This window comes from Paramormyrops kingsleyae, unplaced genomic scaffold (assembly GCF_048594095.1).
Source record: "Paramormyrops kingsleyae isolate MSU_618 unplaced genomic scaffold, PKINGS_0.4 ups145, whole genome shotgun sequence".
Lineage (NCBI taxonomy): Eukaryota > Metazoa > Chordata > Actinopteri > Osteoglossiformes > Mormyridae > Paramormyrops > Paramormyrops kingsleyae.
The window spans coordinates 27729-43083 of NW_027326083.1; the positions used below are offsets into that span (position 1 = coordinate 27729).

The window sequence follows — 15355 nt, forward strand, 5'->3', positions numbered from 1 at the left end:
CACCGCACAAACAGTGTGTCACCTTCCTTTAAAAAAAAAAAAAAAAAAAAAAAAAAAAAAAAGAAAAACGGCGGGAAACGGGGGCCACGCACAGACAGGGCCCCCCCCCTCACAGCACTCAGTCTATTAGTCACTCACTCACTCACTCAGTCAGTCAGTCAGTCAGTCAGTCAGTCAGTCAGTCAGTCAGTCAGTCAGTTCTGCCTTTCGACAACAGGGGGCAGTAGAGGTGCACCATTCCCGGAAGCACTGCAATACCGGGTCGATGCGTGGAGCGGACGGGGCAAGCCCCACTTCCGGCTCCCTGTTCCAAAAATCCGTTTAATATGTGGTCCCCTCCATGGGGGACGTATCAGATATTAAACTGATAAGAACAGATACTACACTTGATCTTAGCCAAAAGGCCGAGAAGCGATACCCACAAATTGCGCCCCGCCGGGCGCCGGCATGCGGGATGCCGACGGAGCTGGCGCGGCTCAGCCCTCACCAGCCCCTCTGGCAGGTGTCGCCCGGCGAGTCCACGCGTGATCCAGGGAGACCACAGCCGCGCCACCGGGCACCTAACGCCAGCCGCTAAGCCGGGCCCAGTCTTCCTTTGACAGCAGCAGTGCAGCTCTGCTTGGGCAGAGCCTCCAAAAATACCATGAACTCATCGCTATCCCTCTCCACGGAAATCTTTAGTAAAAGGCGAAAGATTTATACGGGATGAAGAGAGACCCGAGTCGATATGGGGCCGCCGCCAAGCCCGTCGCCGTTAGCCGGGCCTGCGTGACGCCCCCGCTCGGAGTAGAATGCCCAGGGGCGTCGCAGCCGCCGTCCTCGGGGCCCCGACTCCTCCCTGTCCTCCTGTCCTCTCAAAAGACAGCAATCATTTTAACAAACATGAGGGGAAATTCAAAAGGCAAAGATGACATCATGCCTTACCTCAGCGCAGCTGTCCACCGCACAAACAGTGTGTCACCTTCCTTTAAAAAAAAAAAAAAAAAAAAAAAAAAAAAAAAAAGAAAAACGGCGGGAAACGGGGGCCACGCACAGACAGGGCCCCCCCCCTCACAGCACTCAGTCTATTAGTCACTCACTCACTCACTCAGTCAGTCAGTCAGTCAGTCAGTCAGTCAGTCAGTCAGTCAGTCAGTCAGTCAGTTCTGCCTTTCGACAACAGGGGGCAGTAGAGGTGCACCATTCCCGGAAGCACTGCAATACCGGGTCGATGCGTGGAGCGGACGGGGCAAGCCCCACTTCCGGCTCCCTGTTCCAAAAATCCGTTTAATATGTGGTCCCCTCCATGGGGGACGTATCAGATATTAAACTGATAAGAACAGATACTACACTTGATCTTAGCCAAAAGGCCGAGAAGCGATACCCACAAATTGCGCCCCGCCGGGCGCCGGCATGCGGGATGCCGACGGAGCTGGCGCGGCTCAGCCCTCACCAGCCCCTCTGGCAGGTGTCGCCCGGCGAGTCCACGCGTGATCCAGGGAGACCACAGCCGCGCCACCGGGCACCTAACGCCAGCCGCTAAGCCGGGCCCAGTCTTCCTTTGACAGCAGCAGTGCAGCTCTGCTTGGGCAGAGCCTCCAAAAATACCATGAACTCATCGCTATCCCTCTCCACGGAAATCTTTAGTAAAAGGCGAAAGATTTATACGGGATGAAGAGAGACCCGAGTCGATATGGGGCCGCCGCCAAGCCCGTCGCCGTTAGCCGGGCCTGCGTGACGCCCCCGCTCGGAGTAGAATGCCCAGGGGCGTCGCAGCCGCCGTCCTCGGGGCCCCGACTCCTCCCTGTCCTCCTGTCCTCTCAAAAGACAGCAATCATTTTAACAAACATGAGGGGAAATTCAAAAGGCAAAGATGACATCATGCCTTACCTCAGCGCAGCTGTCCACCGCACAAACAGTGTGTCACCTTCCTTTAAAAAAAAAAAAAAAAAAAAAAAAAAAAAAAAAAGAAAAACGGCGGGAAACGGGGGCCACGCACAGACAGGGCCCCCCCCCTCACAGCACTCAGTCTATTAGTCACTCACTCACTCACTCAGTCAGTCAGTCAGTCAGTCAGTCAGTCAGTCAGTCAGTCAGTCAGTCAGTTCTGCCTTTCGACAACAGGGGGCAGTAGAGGTGCACCATTCCCGGAAGCACTGCAATACCGGGTCGATGCGTGGAGCGGACGGGGCAAGCCCCACTTCCGGCTCCCTGTTCCAAAAATCCGTTTAATATGTGGTCCCCTCCATGGGGGACGTATCAGATATTAAACTGATAAGAACAGATACTACACTTGATCTTAGCCAAAAGGCCGAGAAGCGATACCCACAAATTGCGCCCCGCCGGGCGCCGGCATGCGGGATGCCGACGGAGCTGGCGCGGCTCAGCCCTCACCAGCCCCTCTGGCAGGTGTCGCCCGGCGAGTCCACGCGTGATCCAGGGAGACCACAGCCGCGCCACCGGGCACCTAACGCCAGCCGCTAAGCCGGGCCCAGTCTTCCTTTGACAGCAGCAGTGCAGCTCTGCTTGGGCAGAGCCTCCAAAAATACCATGAACTCATCGCTATCCCTCTCCACGGAAATCTTTAGTAAAAGGCGAAAGATTTATACGGGATGAAGAGAGACCCGAGTCGATATGGGGCCGCCGCCAAGCCCGTCGCCGTTAGCCGGGCCTGCGTGACGCCCCCGCTCGGAGTAGAATGCCCAGGGGCGTCGCAGCCGCCGTCCTCGGGGCCCCGACTCCTCCCTGTCCTCCTGTCCTCTCAAAAGACAGCAATCATTTTAACAAACATGAGGGGAAATTCAAAAGGCAAAGATGACATCATGCCTTACCTCAGCGCAGCTGTCCACCGCACAAACAGTGTGTCACCTTCCTTTAAAAAAAAAAAAAAAAAAAAAAAAAAAAAAAAAGAAAAACGGCGGGAAACGGGGGCCACGCACAGACAGGGCCCCCCCCCTCACAGCACTCAGTCTATTAGTCACTCACTCACTCACTCAGTCAGTCAGTCAGTCAGTCAGTCAGTCAGTCAGTCAGTCAGTTCTGCCTTTCGACAACAGGGGGCAGTAGAGGTGCACCATTCCCGGAAGCACTGCAATACCGGGTCGATGCGTGGAGCGGACGGGGCAAGCCCCACTTCCGGCTCCCTGTTCCAAAAATCCGTTTAATATGTGGTCCCCTCCATGGGGGACGTATCAGATATTAAACTGATAAGAACAGATACTACACTTGATCTTAGCCAAAAGGCCGAGAAGCGATACCCACAAATTGCGCCCCGCCGGGCGCCGGCATGCGGGATGCCGACGGAGCTGGCGCGGCTCAGCCCTCACCAGCCCCTCTGGCAGGTGTCGCCCGGCGAGTCCACGCGTGATCCAGGGAGACCACAGCCGCGCCACCGGGCACCTAACGCCAGCCGCTAAGCCGGGCCCAGTCTTCCTTTGACAGCAGCAGTGCAGCTCTGCTTGGGCAGAGCCTCCAAAAATACCATGAACTCATCGCTATCCCTCTCCACGGAAATCTTTAGTAAAAGGCGAAAGATTTATACGGGATGAAGAGAGACCCGAGTCGATATGGGGCCGCCGCCAAGCCCGTCGCCGTTAGCCGGGCCTGCGTGACGCCCCCGCTCGGAGTAGAATGCCCAGGGGCGTCGCAGCCGCCGTCCTCGGGGCCCCGACTCCTCCCTGTCCTCCTGTCCTCTCAAAAGACAGCAATCATTTTAACAAACATGAGGGGAAATTCAAAAGGCAAAGATGACATCATGCCTTACCTCAGCGCAGCTGTCCACCGCACAAACAGTGTGTCACCTTCCTTTAAAAAAAAAAAAAAAAAAAAAAAAAAAAAAAAAAAGAAAAACGGCGGGAAACGGGGGCCACGCACAGACAGGGCCCCCCCCCTCACAGCACTCAGTCTATTAGTCACTCACTCACTCACTCAGTCAGTCAGTCAGTCAGTCAGTCAGTCAGTCAGTCAGTCAGTCAGTCAGTTCTGCCTTTCGACAACAGGGGGCAGTAGAGGTGCACCATTCCCGGAAGCACTGCAATACCGGGTCGATGCGTGGAGCGGACGGGGCAAGCCCCACTTCCGGCTCCCTGTTCCAAAAATCCGTTTAATATGTGGTCCCCTCCATGGGGGACGTATCAGATATTAAACTGATAAGAACAGATACTACACTTGATCTTAGCCAAAAGGCCGAGAAGCGATACCCACAAATTGCGCCCCGCCGGGCGCCGGCATGCGGGATGCCGACGGAGCTGGCGCGGCTCAGCCCTCACCAGCCCCTCTGGCAGGTGTCGCCCGGCGAGTCCACGCGTGATCCAGGGAGACCACAGCCGCGCCACCGGGCACCTAACGCCAGCCGCTAAGCCGGGCCCAGTCTTCCTTTGACAGCAGCAGTGCAGCTCTGCTTGGGCAGAGCCTCCAAAAATACCATGAACTCATCGCTATCCCTCTCCACGGAAATCTTTAGTAAAAGGCGAAAGATTTATACGGGATGAAGAGAGACCCGAGTCGATATGGGGCCGCCGCCAAGCCCGTCGCCGTTAGCCGGGCCTGCGTGACGCCCCCGCTCGGAGTAGAATGCCCAGGGGCGTCGCAGCCGCCGTCCTCGGGGCCCCGACTCCTCCCTGTCCTCCTGTCCTCTCAAAAGACAGCAATCATTTTAACAAACATGAGGGGAAATTCAAAAGGCAAAGATGACATCATGCCTTACCTCAGCGCAGCTGTCCACCGCACAAACAGTGTGTCACCTTCCTTTAAAAAAAAAAAAAAAAAAAAAAAAAAAAAAAAAGAAAAACGGCGGGAAACGGGGGCCACGCACAGACAGGGCCCCCCCCCTCACAGCACTCAGTCTATTAGTCACTCACTCACTCACTCAGTCAGTCAGTCAGTCAGTCAGTCAGTCAGTCAGTCAGTTCTGCCTTTCGACAACAGGGGGCAGTAGAGGTGCACCATTCCCGGAAGCACTGCAATACCGGGTCGATGCGTGGAGCGGACGGGGCAAGCCCCACTTCCGGCTCCCTGTTCCAAAAATCCGTTTAATATGTGGTCCCCTCCATGGGGGACGTATCAGATATTAAACTGATAAGAACAGATACTACACTTGATCTTAGCCAAAAGGCCGAGAAGCGATACCCACAAATTGCGCCCCGCCGGGCGCCGGCATGCGGGATGCCGACGGAGCTGGCGCGGCTCAGCCCTCACCAGCCCCTCTGGCAGGTGTCGCCCGGCGAGTCCACGCGTGATCCAGGGAGACCACAGCCGCGCCACCGGGCACCTAACGCCAGCCGCTAAGCCGGGCCCAGTCTTCCTTTGACAGCAGCAGTGCAGCTCTGCTTGGGCAGAGCCTCCAAAAATACCATGAACTCATCGCTATCCCTCTCCACGGAAATCTTTAGTAAAAGGCGAAAGATTTATACGGGATGAAGAGAGACCCGAGTCGATATGGGGCCGCCGCCAAGCCCGTCGCCGTTAGCCGGGCCTGCGTGACGCCCCCGCTCGGAGTAGAATGCCCAGGGGCGTCGCAGCCGCCGTCCTCGGGGCCCCGACTCCTCCCTGTCCTCCTGTCCTCTCAAAAGACAGCAATCATTTTAACAAACATGAGGGGAAATTCAAAAGGCAAAGATGACATCATGCCTTACCTCAGCGCAGCTGTCCACCGCACAAACAGTGTGTCACCTTCCTTTAAAAAAAAAAAAAAAAAAAAAAAAAAAAAAAAAAAGAAAAACGGCGGGAAACGGGGGCCACGCACAGACAGGGCCCCCCCCCTCACAGCACTCAGTCTATTAGTCACTCACTCACTCACTCAGTCAGTCAGTCAGTCAGTCAGTCAGTCAGTCAGTCAGTCAGTCAGTCAGTCAGTCAGTTCTGCCTTTCGACAACAGGGGGCAGTAGAGGTGCACCATTCCCGGAAGCACTGCAATACCGGGTCGATGCGTGGAGCGGACGGGGCAAGCCCCACTTCCGGCTCCCTGTTCCAAAAATCCGTTTAATATGTGGTCCCCTCCATGGGGGACGTATCAGATATTAAACTGATAAGAACAGATACTACACTTGATCTTAGCCAAAAGGCCGAGAAGCGATACCCACAAATTGCGCCCCGCCGGGCGCCGGCATGCGGGATGCCGACGGAGCTGGCGCGGCTCAGCCCTCACCAGCCCCTCTGGCAGGTGTCGCCCGGCGAGTCCACGCGTGATCCAGGGAGACCACAGCCGCGCCACCGGGCACCTAACGCCAGCCGCTAAGCCGGGCCCAGTCTTCCTTTGACAGCAGCAGTGCAGCTCTGCTTGGGCAGAGCCTCCAAAAATACCATGAACTCATCGCTATCCCTCTCCACGGAAATCTTTAGTAAAAGGCGAAAGATTTATACGGGATGAAGAGAGACCCGAGTCGATATGGGGCCGCCGCCAAGCCCGTCGCCGTTAGCCGGGCCTGCGTGACGCCCCCGCTCGGAGTAGAATGCCCAGGGGCGTCGCAGCCGCCGTCCTCGGGGCCCCGACTCCTCCCTGTCCTCCTGTCCTCTCAAAAGACAGCAATCATTTTAACAAACATGAGGGGAAATTCAAAAGGCAAAGATGACATCATGCCTTACCTCAGCGCAGCTGTCCACCGCACAAACAGTGTGTCACCTTCCTTTAAAAAAAAAAAAAAAAAAAAAAAAAAAAAAAAAAGAAAAACGGCGGGAAACGGGGGCCACGCACAGACAGGGCCCCCCCCCTCACAGCACTCAGTCTATTAGTCACTCACTCACTCACTCAGTCAGTCAGTCAGTCAGTCAGTCAGTCAGTCAGTCAGTCAGTCAGTCAGTTCTGCCTTTCGACAACAGGGGGCAGTAGAGGTGCACCATTCCCGGAAGCACTGCAATACCGGGTCGATGCGTGGAGCGGACGGGGCAAGCCCCACTTCCGGCTCCCTGTTCCAAAAATCCGTTTAATATGTGGTCCCCTCCATGGGGGACGTATCAGATATTAAACTGATAAGAACAGATACTACACTTGATCTTAGCCAAAAGGCCGAGAAGCGATACCCACAAATTGCGCCCCGCCGGGCGCCGGCATGCGGGATGCCGACGGAGCTGGCGCGGCTCAGCCCTCACCAGCCCCTCTGGCAGGTGTCGCCCGGCGAGTCCACGCGTGATCCAGGGAGACCACAGCCGCGCCACCGGGCACCTAACGCCAGCCGCTAAGCCGGGCCCAGTCTTCCTTTGACAGCAGCAGTGCAGCTCTGCTTGGGCAGAGCCTCCAAAAATACCATGAACTCATCGCTATCCCTCTCCACGGAAATCTTTAGTAAAAGGCGAAAGATTTATACGGGATGAAGAGAGACCCGAGTCGATATGGGGCCGCCGCCAAGCCCGTCGCCGTTAGCCGGGCCTGCGTGACGCCCCCGCTCGGAGTAGAATGCCCAGGGGCGTCGCAGCCGCCGTCCTCGGGGCCCCGACTCCTCCCTGTCCTCCTGTCCTCTCAAAAGACAGCAATCATTTTAACAAACATGAGGGGAAATTCAAAAGGCAAAGATGACATCATGCCTTACCTCAGCGCAGCTGTCCACCGCACAAACAGTGTGTCACCTTCCTTTAAAAAAAAAAAAAAAAAAAAAAAAAAAAAAAAAGAAAAACGGCGGGAAACGGGGGCCACGCACAGACAGGGCCCCCCCCCTCACAGCACTCAGTCTATTAGTCACTCACTCACTCACTCAGTCAGTCAGTCAGTCAGTCAGTCAGTCAGTCAGTCAGTTCTGCCTTTCGACAACAGGGGGCAGTAGAGGTGCACCATTCCCGGAAGCACTGCAATACCGGGTCGATGCGTGGAGCGGACGGGGCAAGCCCCACTTCCGGCTCCCTGTTCCAAAAATCCGTTTAATATGTGGTCCCCTCCATGGGGGACGTATCAGATATTAAACTGATAAGAACAGATACTACACTTGATCTTAGCCAAAAGGCCGAGAAGCGATACCCACAAATTGCGCCCCGCCGGGCGCCGGCATGCGGGATGCCGACGGAGCTGGCGCGGCTCAGCCCTCACCAGCCCCTCTGGCAGGTGTCGCCCGGCGAGTCCACGCGTGATCCAGGGAGACCACAGCCGCGCCACCGGGCACCTAACGCCAGCCGCTAAGCCGGGCCCAGTCTTCCTTTGACAGCAGCAGTGCAGCTCTGCTTGGGCAGAGCCTCCAAAAATACCATGAACTCATCGCTATCCCTCTCCACGGAAATCTTTAGTAAAAGGCGAAAGATTTATACGGGATGAAGAGAGACCCGAGTCGATATGGGGCCGCCGCCAAGCCCGTCGCCGTTAGCCGGGCCTGCGTGACGCCCCCGCTCGGAGTAGAATGCCCAGGGGCGTCGCAGCCGCCGTCCTCGGGGCCCCGACTCCTCCCTGTCCTCCTGTCCTCTCAAAAGACAGCAATCATTTTAACAAACATGAGGGGAAATTCAAAAGGCAAAGATGACATCATGCCTTACCTCAGCGCAGCTGTCCACCGCACAAACAGTGTGTCACCTTCCTTTAAAAAAAAAAAAAAAAAAAAAAAAAAAAAAAAAAGAAAAACGGCGGGAAACGGGGGCCACGCACAGACAGGGCCCCCCCCCTCACAGCACTCAGTCTATTAGTCACTCACTCACTCACTCAGTCAGTCAGTCAGTCAGTCAGTCAGTCAGTCAGTCAGTCAGTCAGTCAGTCAGTCAGTTCTGCCTTTCGACAACAGGGGGCAGTAGAGGTGCACCATTCCCGGAAGCACTGCAATACCGGGTCGATGCGTGGAGCGGACGGGGCAAGCCCCACTTCCGGCTCCCTGTTCCAAAAATCCGTTTAATATGTGGTCCCCTCCATGGGGGACGTATCAGATATTAAACTGATAAGAACAGATTTTTTTTTTTCCATACTTTATTAAACAGTTCTGCACATCATTTAAATCAACACACCTGATCAAAACATATAAACATCAAACCTACACTTTTAAAATTGGCATCGTCATCCATGCATATTAAAACAACCTTTCCAGCATACATCATAAACAAATATTACAACAATGTAAAAGGTTGAAATTTTTAACATAATACACATCAATGGCAATTCAATAGAATCATAATAATAAGACATATTAAAACAGTATTAAACAAACAAATTATGCAGAACTATATACCATAAAATAATCAAAACAGTAATAAAATCAACAATTAAAATTACACACATTTACCCTTTAATTACATTCATCTGGCCATTTCTACAAATAAAATGTCACCTCAAATGCAAGCCATTAAAAGGTTAAAACCTTAAAAGAGGAACAGACCCACAGACCACAAATTTCAAACACAAGGGTCGGGTTAAAACAGGGTTATACACCATCCACACACATAAAATCTGAGACTTCGGGCATAAAATACGGTTAATCACAGAAACAAAGCACACCAAATAGATTAAAATGTTAATAGATAATGTTAATATTAATAAATACGTGCTAAAAGTGATCAACCAGTAGTGCACAATAAATTCTGTACATGCAATTATTAAAAAAGTATTTAAAATACAACACACGCACAAAAAAAACAAAGCACACTCACCTAAAACCCAAAGTACCTTCTGTGTGCTCCAGAAAGGTGCGTCATGTCCACCCTGTAGAATGGAGCGTCACCACCTAAACGAAACGGGGCTAAAGCCAAAAGAGGCCCTTCCACCTCTCCTTGGCCTCGTGGTAGCCCCGCTGGATGACGTCAGTCTCCATCCTGAAACCCAAGTCGGCCCGGATTTTACGGAACACCCCTTGTGCCTCCAGATGAACCCCTCTGCGGATGAGCGCGGTCCTGGCATTCCACAGCTCTCGCTTGGTAATGCTGACCAGCAGCCACATCCAGGGGCCGAAGGGGTTATGGAGCTTGGGGTCCCACCCCTTCAACACCTTGTCGTAGGTCAGACCGGGCTGCGGGTCCACACGTCCACACAGGCCCGCTACCAACCCCCAAACTCTCTGTGCATGCCCACAGTCCCAAAACACGTGCCTGATGGTCTCATCCTCGCTGCACTCGGGCCTGGGGCAGCGGGGGTGTCTGGTCAGCTTATGCCTATGTAAGACGTCCCTGACTGGCAGCTTACCATGAAGGCACTGCCAGTTCAGGTCCTGCAGCCTGTGATCCAAACCCTTAGGCTGGATTCTCGCCCATGTGCCTTCCTCCAGGCCCAGCATGGCCCGAGTCTCCCTATGACCAAGCAAAGCCCTATAAAGCGCTCTATGCTTGGTCAAGGCCTCTGTCTTGACACCTGCCGGAAAAAACTTACTCCACTTGACAGCGTGGCTGTAATGGGCCGGCAGGGTCTCAGCCTTGGGGCCGAGGTTGGTCCACGACGCCACCAGGCGTCTCATGGGGAGAGCCAGCCACAGACGCACAAAGTGCTGATGGGGGTGCTCGAGGGGAGCTGCCAGGCGCGTGCAGAGCTGCGAGAAGAACAGGCAGTCAAGCTTGAGAGGAAAGTCAATAACATCCCTCCCCCCACTGTCCTTTCCGAGATACATCACTTCCCTACGCACGTACTCGTACCTGCCCCCCCAGACGAGGTTGAAAACGTCTCTCGTCAGGCCTCTGCGCATGAAGCGGGGCAAAGGGTACACATGTGCAAGGTAGAGCAGGGTGGGAAGAATATCCACTTTTAAGGCTAAAACCTTACCTTGGAAGGACAGGGACCTGGACTTCCACAGTCCGATCTTCCGCCTGGCGATCGCCAACCGCTCCTCCCAGTTCAAACGGGCGGCACCATCCGAAAGGAAGTTGACCCCCAACACTTTGAGAGGTCCGTCACAGAGGGTGAGACCCCCTGCGACGCCCTCCCTCGCCTTCCAGCTGCCGAAATACTTGGCCACCGACTTACTGAGGTTGAGCGTCGCGCCGGAGGCCCTACCGAACGCATGAACAAGGCTCATGGCATGACCGAGAGACTGATCCGAGCAGACGAAAAGGGTGGTGTCGTCTGCGTACTGGGTCAGTTTAACAGTTTTCCCCCGACTTCCTGGGATAAGAAGGCCATCGACCCCGGGGTGGGCGCGAATGGCGCACGCCAGTGGCTCTATATAGAGCGCGTAGAGGAGGGGGGAGAGGGGACATCCCTGCCTCACTCCACTCAGCTGGGGCACCAAGTCACTCAGGAAGCCATTGATAACAACATGGCTCCCAACTTCGTTATACAAAGTGTGTAACCACCCCAGGTAATTGGGTCCAAAGCCAAACTTACCCAATACTTGAAACAGGAAGCGGTGATCTACCCGGTCGAAGGCTTTCTCCTGGTCCAAGCTGACCAGCAGGAGAGGGAGGTTCCTGTCCTCCACCCAGGCGATGGCGTCGCGGATGAGATGGAGGTTCCACGTCGCCGATCGACCCGGTACTCCACACGTCTGATCGCTGTGAACCAGATGAGCCATGGCCTTCTTCAGGCGTTCTGTAAGGGTCTTTGCGATGAGCTTTGTGTCTACACAAAGCATGGTCAGGGGCCTCCAGTTGCCAAGGTCGGCACGATCACCCTTCTTGTGCAACAAAGAAAGAACCCCTGACCTCATGCTCCTAGTGAGCAAACCCCGGCGCTGAACGTCCTCTACAACCTGCAGTAATTCCGGCCCGAGGACATCCCAAAAAGTGGAATAAAATTCCACCGGGAGCCCATCAAGGCCCGGTACCTTGCGGCGGTTCATCTTGCCAAGCACTGCGGTCAGCTCGGCCAAGGTGATGGGGGCTTCTAAGCCGTCACGAATGTCACTGGGAAGGCAAGGTGAGATGTTGTCTAGGAACCGCTCCCCTGCAACCGGGTCCGTGTCCCTAACCTTAAAAAGATTGTGATAAAACAATTTAGCAACCTCCAGCATGTCTGATGTTATTGTTACCGTTTCGCCGTTTAAGGCCCGGAGAGAGTCGAAGGTCTTCTCCTCCCGGGCTTCCCTGGCTCTCTGGAAAAAATGAGTATTGCACTTTTCATTGTTTTCCAAAAAGAACATTCTGTCGCGGAGCATTTGAGCCGAGGCAGCCTGTGCATGCAGGCGCCTCAGCTCACCCTTTATATCAAGCAGTCGCTCGTGGTCGATGGTGCCCCCGCTGTTGTGAGCGGCGTATTCATCCCGCAACCTTCTCTCCAGCTGCAGAATGGAGAATTTCTTCTCCATCCTGCGCTGCTTGCTGTACTGCATGGAGAAGGTTCGGATCCTGTCCTTCACACTCTCCCACCATTCGGCCACGGAGGGGAAGGTAGGCTTGTCCTTCTGCCACTCGGAAAAGTGATCTAAAAAAAGGTGTCTAAAATCGCTCTCCTCCAGGATCTGCAGGTTCATTTTCCAATAGCCACCCCCATATTCAGGGGCGTCTATGGAAACAGTGGCCTCCACTGCCAAGTGGTCAGTGGGCCACTGTGGGGAGAGGGACACCTTTTTAAAAACAACGGGGGGTGAGGCTAAAATATAGTCGATGCGACTGCTGGCTCCGCGACTATTGTGCCAGGTGAAGCCCGGCATGCTGGGGTTGCATATCTTAAAACCATCAACAAGTTTAAAGGAACGAATAAAATGGCGAAAGTGCCCAGAGCTGACATCCTGTCTACCCTCCAACGAGATGTTAAAGTCCCCTCCTAAAATCAAGTGTCGATCTGTGACACAGAACGGGGACAACTCTTCAAAGAGAGTTATACGGGACGAGGCCTCCACTGGAGCGTAGACACATATGGCCCGGAGGCGCTGTCCCCTCCATGTGGCGTCCACCCCCAAAACCCTACCTTGAAGAACGGTAAACGATCTTACTTCTTCAAAGGCGCGGTCGCCAAAAAGGATCCCGACGCCTGAGGAGTGGACACCACCTACGCTCCAGTAGGATCTACCCCTCTTCCATTGTCGTGAAAAGAGAGCCTCGTCCCGCTGGTCCCGGAGGTGGACTTCCTGCAGAAAACAAATGCTGAAGGGAGAAGATGCCAGCTGATTAAAAACAGATGTGCGCTTTAAAACGTTCCTCAAACCCCTGACATTCAAGGTGACAATATTAAAATTGGCCATGAAATGTTAAAAAGGTAAAATACAATTACAAACAACACACTAAAATAATAAAAGCCAGCCATTAAAAACAATACCGCATTACTGCCCCCCCTCCTCAGTCAAACCCAAAAGGCCCCCCAGTTCCAGCCCCCCCAGGTACTCCTGTTCATTTGCTTTGTCCTGCACACTGCTGTACTCCTGGGGGGGCGCAGGGGACTGTCCCAAGTCCCACACCAGATGGGGGGCCCCCAATGTCGGGGAGGGGGGACTCTCTCGGCCTTGGTCCCCGGCCGCCACTGCTGGCAAGGTGGCAGCCGGAGGGCTGGATGCGTCGGGTTGTGCCTCCCTTCTGCTCTTCTTCCTCCTCCGGGGGGATGCGCCGCTCTTTCTCCTCCTGCTGCTGACACCTGGAGCCAGGACTGGAGACCCCTCCTGCATTGCAGTCGCTGTCGCTGGGGCCTCCTCCACCTCGGCCAGGGCATCTCCTCCTGCCCCCGCCGCCGACTGTTCCTGCCCGGACGTGGGGGCTTGCGCTCCCCCACCACTCTCCTTGCCGACAGCTCTGCTGCCTAACAGAGCGTCGGCGTATGACGTTTTCCGTTGGGGGCAGGAACGAGCCAGATGGTCCTCACCGTTGCAGTGGATGCAGCGACGGGGGCCCTTGCAGTCCCTGGCCATGTGCCCCGGCTCCAGGCAGTTGCGGCAGCGCAGGTTGGCGCATCCCTCCAGAGTATGTCCAAAGGTGTGACACTGTCGGCAGAAGGGAGGCTGTCCGGAATAAAACAAGTAAGCCTTATTGCCCTGTAGATTAAAATAGGCTGGGGGATGACTAAAACCGCCCGCCCCATTAGCGTCCGGGCGCAGGCGGGCCTGGAACTGGCGTCGACCAGTCCAGATCCCCAGCTCATCCCGGATGTCCTTGTGGCCAGGAAGGAGGTCCACATACTTGTTCAAGAACTGGCGGACGGCTTCGCCGGACACATGCGGGTTAAAACAATGTACCGTAATTACCCGCTTGTCGGGCCACCACAGCGGCTCAACGGTGTATCGTCCCAGGAGAGGGTGCTGGGCCCTCTCCTTGCTCCGCTCCAGGACCTTGGTGTAGCTCTCGTCGGTGGACAGGGTGACCTCGAAGAACTGGAAAGGTCCATTCCGCTGCACACACAGGATGTCCTCCATGCGCAGGCCCAGCTCCCCGAAGGCCACCTCCCGGATGAAGGCCAGGCGGTCGGGGAAGGTGCCTACCTCCCCTTCGGCCCTCCAGCAGAACCGGGCGGTATTACGCAGGCCACCGCCTGCTACCAGCCACGGCCCGCTGAAGGGCTTCCTCGCAGCTCCGCCGGCCGTCGACATCCGGGATGGTCCACCGACGTCGTTCCTGGAGCAGAGTCCTCCTGCCGCCGTGGTCCCGACGTCCGCCGTGGTCCGGCCGCCGTCCGCCAATCCGGGATGAGCCGAGGAATGCTAAACTATAAAAGCAACTAAAAAATAAAAACACCAGTTCACCCGGCAGGGCGGCGGACAGGCCACCAGCCACTGCGGGATCCCCAGCCTAATAAAAACGAAAATAAAAGCAGGGATAAAAGGCTAAAAGGAAGGCACGGGTCGCCCCGTGGCAGCGGCGGTCAAGCCACCTACTGGTCACGCATTAGGTTTGCCGTGCCTTCCTCTAAAAAACCCGACGCAGTCCGTTAAAAGCGATAAAAAGAGCGTAAAATCCACTTGATCTTAGCCAAAAGGCCGAGAAGCGATACCCACAAATTGCGCCCCGCCGGGCGCCGGCATGCGGGATGCCGACGGAGCTGGCGCGGCTCAGCCCTCACCAGCCCCTCTGGCAGGTGTCGCCCGGCGAGTCCACGCGTGATCCAGGGAGACCACAGCCGCGCCACCGGGCACCTAACGCCAGCCGCTAAGCCGGGCCCAGTCTTCCTTTGACAGCAGCAGTGCAGCTCTGCTTGGGCAGAGCCTCCAAAAATACCATGAACTCATCGCTATCCCTCTCCACGGAAATCTTTAGTAAAAGGCGAAAGATTTATACGGGATGAAGAGAGACCCGAGTCGATATGGGGCCGCCGCCAAGCCCGTCGCCGTTAGCCGGGCCTGCGTGACGCCCCCGCTCGGAGTAGAATGCCCAGGGGCGTCGCAGCCGCCGTCCTCGGGGCCCCGACTCCTCCCTGTCCTCCTGTCCTCTCAAAAGACAGCAATCATTTTAACAAACATGAGGGGAAATTCAAAAGGCAAAGATGACATCATGCCTTACCTCAGCGCAGCTGTCCACCGCACAAACAGTGTGTCACCTTCCTTTAAAAAAAAAAAAAAAAAAAAAAAAAAAAAAAAAGAAAAACGGCGGGAAACGGGGGCCACGCACAGACAGGGCCCCCCCCCTCACAGC

The 15355-nt window shown here is 55.3% G+C and overlaps 20 non-coding genes across 20 annotated transcripts; all 20 read right to left on the bottom strand.

The window, feature by feature from the left end:
• Nucleotides 1-224: 224 nt before the first annotated feature.
• Nucleotides 225-416, bottom strand: LOC140587162 (U2 spliceosomal RNA). The gene has a single exon (XR_011988913.1). It is a non-coding gene; the product is annotated as a U2 spliceosomal RNA (small nuclear RNA).
• A 195-nt stretch (nucleotides 417-611) lies between these two features.
• Nucleotides 612-725, bottom strand: LOC140587106 (U5 spliceosomal RNA). The gene has a single exon (XR_011988858.1). It is a non-coding gene; the product is annotated as a U5 spliceosomal RNA (small nuclear RNA).
• Nucleotides 726-1169: 444 nt separating this feature from the next.
• On the bottom strand, nucleotides 1170-1361 carry LOC140587163 (U2 spliceosomal RNA). The gene has a single exon (XR_011988914.1). It is a non-coding gene; the product is annotated as a U2 spliceosomal RNA (small nuclear RNA).
• A 195-nt stretch (nucleotides 1362-1556) lies between these two features.
• On the bottom strand, nucleotides 1557-1670 carry LOC140587107 (U5 spliceosomal RNA). Its single transcript, XR_011988859.1, has one exon. It is a non-coding gene; the product is annotated as a U5 spliceosomal RNA (small nuclear RNA).
• A 440-nt stretch (nucleotides 1671-2110) lies between these two features.
• On the bottom strand, nucleotides 2111-2302 carry LOC140587164 (U2 spliceosomal RNA). The gene has a single exon (XR_011988915.1). It is a non-coding gene; the product is annotated as a U2 spliceosomal RNA (small nuclear RNA).
• A 195-nt stretch (nucleotides 2303-2497) lies between these two features.
• Nucleotides 2498-2611, bottom strand: LOC140587108 (U5 spliceosomal RNA). Its single transcript, XR_011988860.1, has one exon. It is a non-coding gene; the product is annotated as a U5 spliceosomal RNA (small nuclear RNA).
• Nucleotides 2612-3042: 431 nt separating this feature from the next.
• On the bottom strand, nucleotides 3043-3234 carry LOC140587165 (U2 spliceosomal RNA). The gene has a single exon (XR_011988916.1). It is a non-coding gene; the product is annotated as a U2 spliceosomal RNA (small nuclear RNA).
• Nucleotides 3235-3429: 195 nt separating this feature from the next.
• On the bottom strand, nucleotides 3430-3543 carry LOC140587109 (U5 spliceosomal RNA). Its single transcript, XR_011988861.1, has one exon. It is a non-coding gene; the product is annotated as a U5 spliceosomal RNA (small nuclear RNA).
• A 441-nt stretch (nucleotides 3544-3984) lies between these two features.
• LOC140587166 (U2 spliceosomal RNA) lies at nucleotides 3985-4176 on the bottom strand. The gene has a single exon (XR_011988917.1). It is a non-coding gene; the product is annotated as a U2 spliceosomal RNA (small nuclear RNA).
• A 195-nt stretch (nucleotides 4177-4371) lies between these two features.
• Nucleotides 4372-4485, bottom strand: LOC140587111 (U5 spliceosomal RNA). Its single transcript, XR_011988863.1, has one exon. It is a non-coding gene; the product is annotated as a U5 spliceosomal RNA (small nuclear RNA).
• Nucleotides 4486-4912: 427 nt separating this feature from the next.
• Nucleotides 4913-5104, bottom strand: LOC140587167 (U2 spliceosomal RNA). Its single transcript, XR_011988918.1, has one exon. It is a non-coding gene; the product is annotated as a U2 spliceosomal RNA (small nuclear RNA).
• A 195-nt stretch (nucleotides 5105-5299) lies between these two features.
• Nucleotides 5300-5413, bottom strand: LOC140587112 (U5 spliceosomal RNA). The gene has a single exon (XR_011988864.1). It is a non-coding gene; the product is annotated as a U5 spliceosomal RNA (small nuclear RNA).
• Nucleotides 5414-5862: 449 nt separating this feature from the next.
• LOC140587168 (U2 spliceosomal RNA) lies at nucleotides 5863-6054 on the bottom strand. Its single transcript, XR_011988919.1, has one exon. It is a non-coding gene; the product is annotated as a U2 spliceosomal RNA (small nuclear RNA).
• A 195-nt stretch (nucleotides 6055-6249) lies between these two features.
• LOC140587113 (U5 spliceosomal RNA) lies at nucleotides 6250-6363 on the bottom strand. The gene has a single exon (XR_011988865.1). It is a non-coding gene; the product is annotated as a U5 spliceosomal RNA (small nuclear RNA).
• A 440-nt stretch (nucleotides 6364-6803) lies between these two features.
• Nucleotides 6804-6995, bottom strand: LOC140587169 (U2 spliceosomal RNA). The gene has a single exon (XR_011988920.1). It is a non-coding gene; the product is annotated as a U2 spliceosomal RNA (small nuclear RNA).
• A 195-nt stretch (nucleotides 6996-7190) lies between these two features.
• Nucleotides 7191-7304, bottom strand: LOC140587114 (U5 spliceosomal RNA). The gene has a single exon (XR_011988866.1). It is a non-coding gene; the product is annotated as a U5 spliceosomal RNA (small nuclear RNA).
• A 427-nt stretch (nucleotides 7305-7731) lies between these two features.
• LOC140587170 (U2 spliceosomal RNA) lies at nucleotides 7732-7923 on the bottom strand. Its single transcript, XR_011988921.1, has one exon. It is a non-coding gene; the product is annotated as a U2 spliceosomal RNA (small nuclear RNA).
• Nucleotides 7924-8118: 195 nt separating this feature from the next.
• LOC140587115 (U5 spliceosomal RNA) lies at nucleotides 8119-8232 on the bottom strand. The gene has a single exon (XR_011988867.1). It is a non-coding gene; the product is annotated as a U5 spliceosomal RNA (small nuclear RNA).
• Nucleotides 8233-8680: 448 nt separating this feature from the next.
• Nucleotides 8681-8867, bottom strand: LOC140587071 (U2 spliceosomal RNA). The gene has a single exon (XR_011988827.1). It is a non-coding gene; the product is annotated as a U2 spliceosomal RNA (small nuclear RNA).
• Nucleotides 8868-14910: 6043 nt separating this feature from the next.
• LOC140587116 (U5 spliceosomal RNA) lies at nucleotides 14911-15024 on the bottom strand. Its single transcript, XR_011988868.1, has one exon. It is a non-coding gene; the product is annotated as a U5 spliceosomal RNA (small nuclear RNA).
• Between the last annotated feature and the right edge of the window lie 331 nt (nucleotides 15025-15355).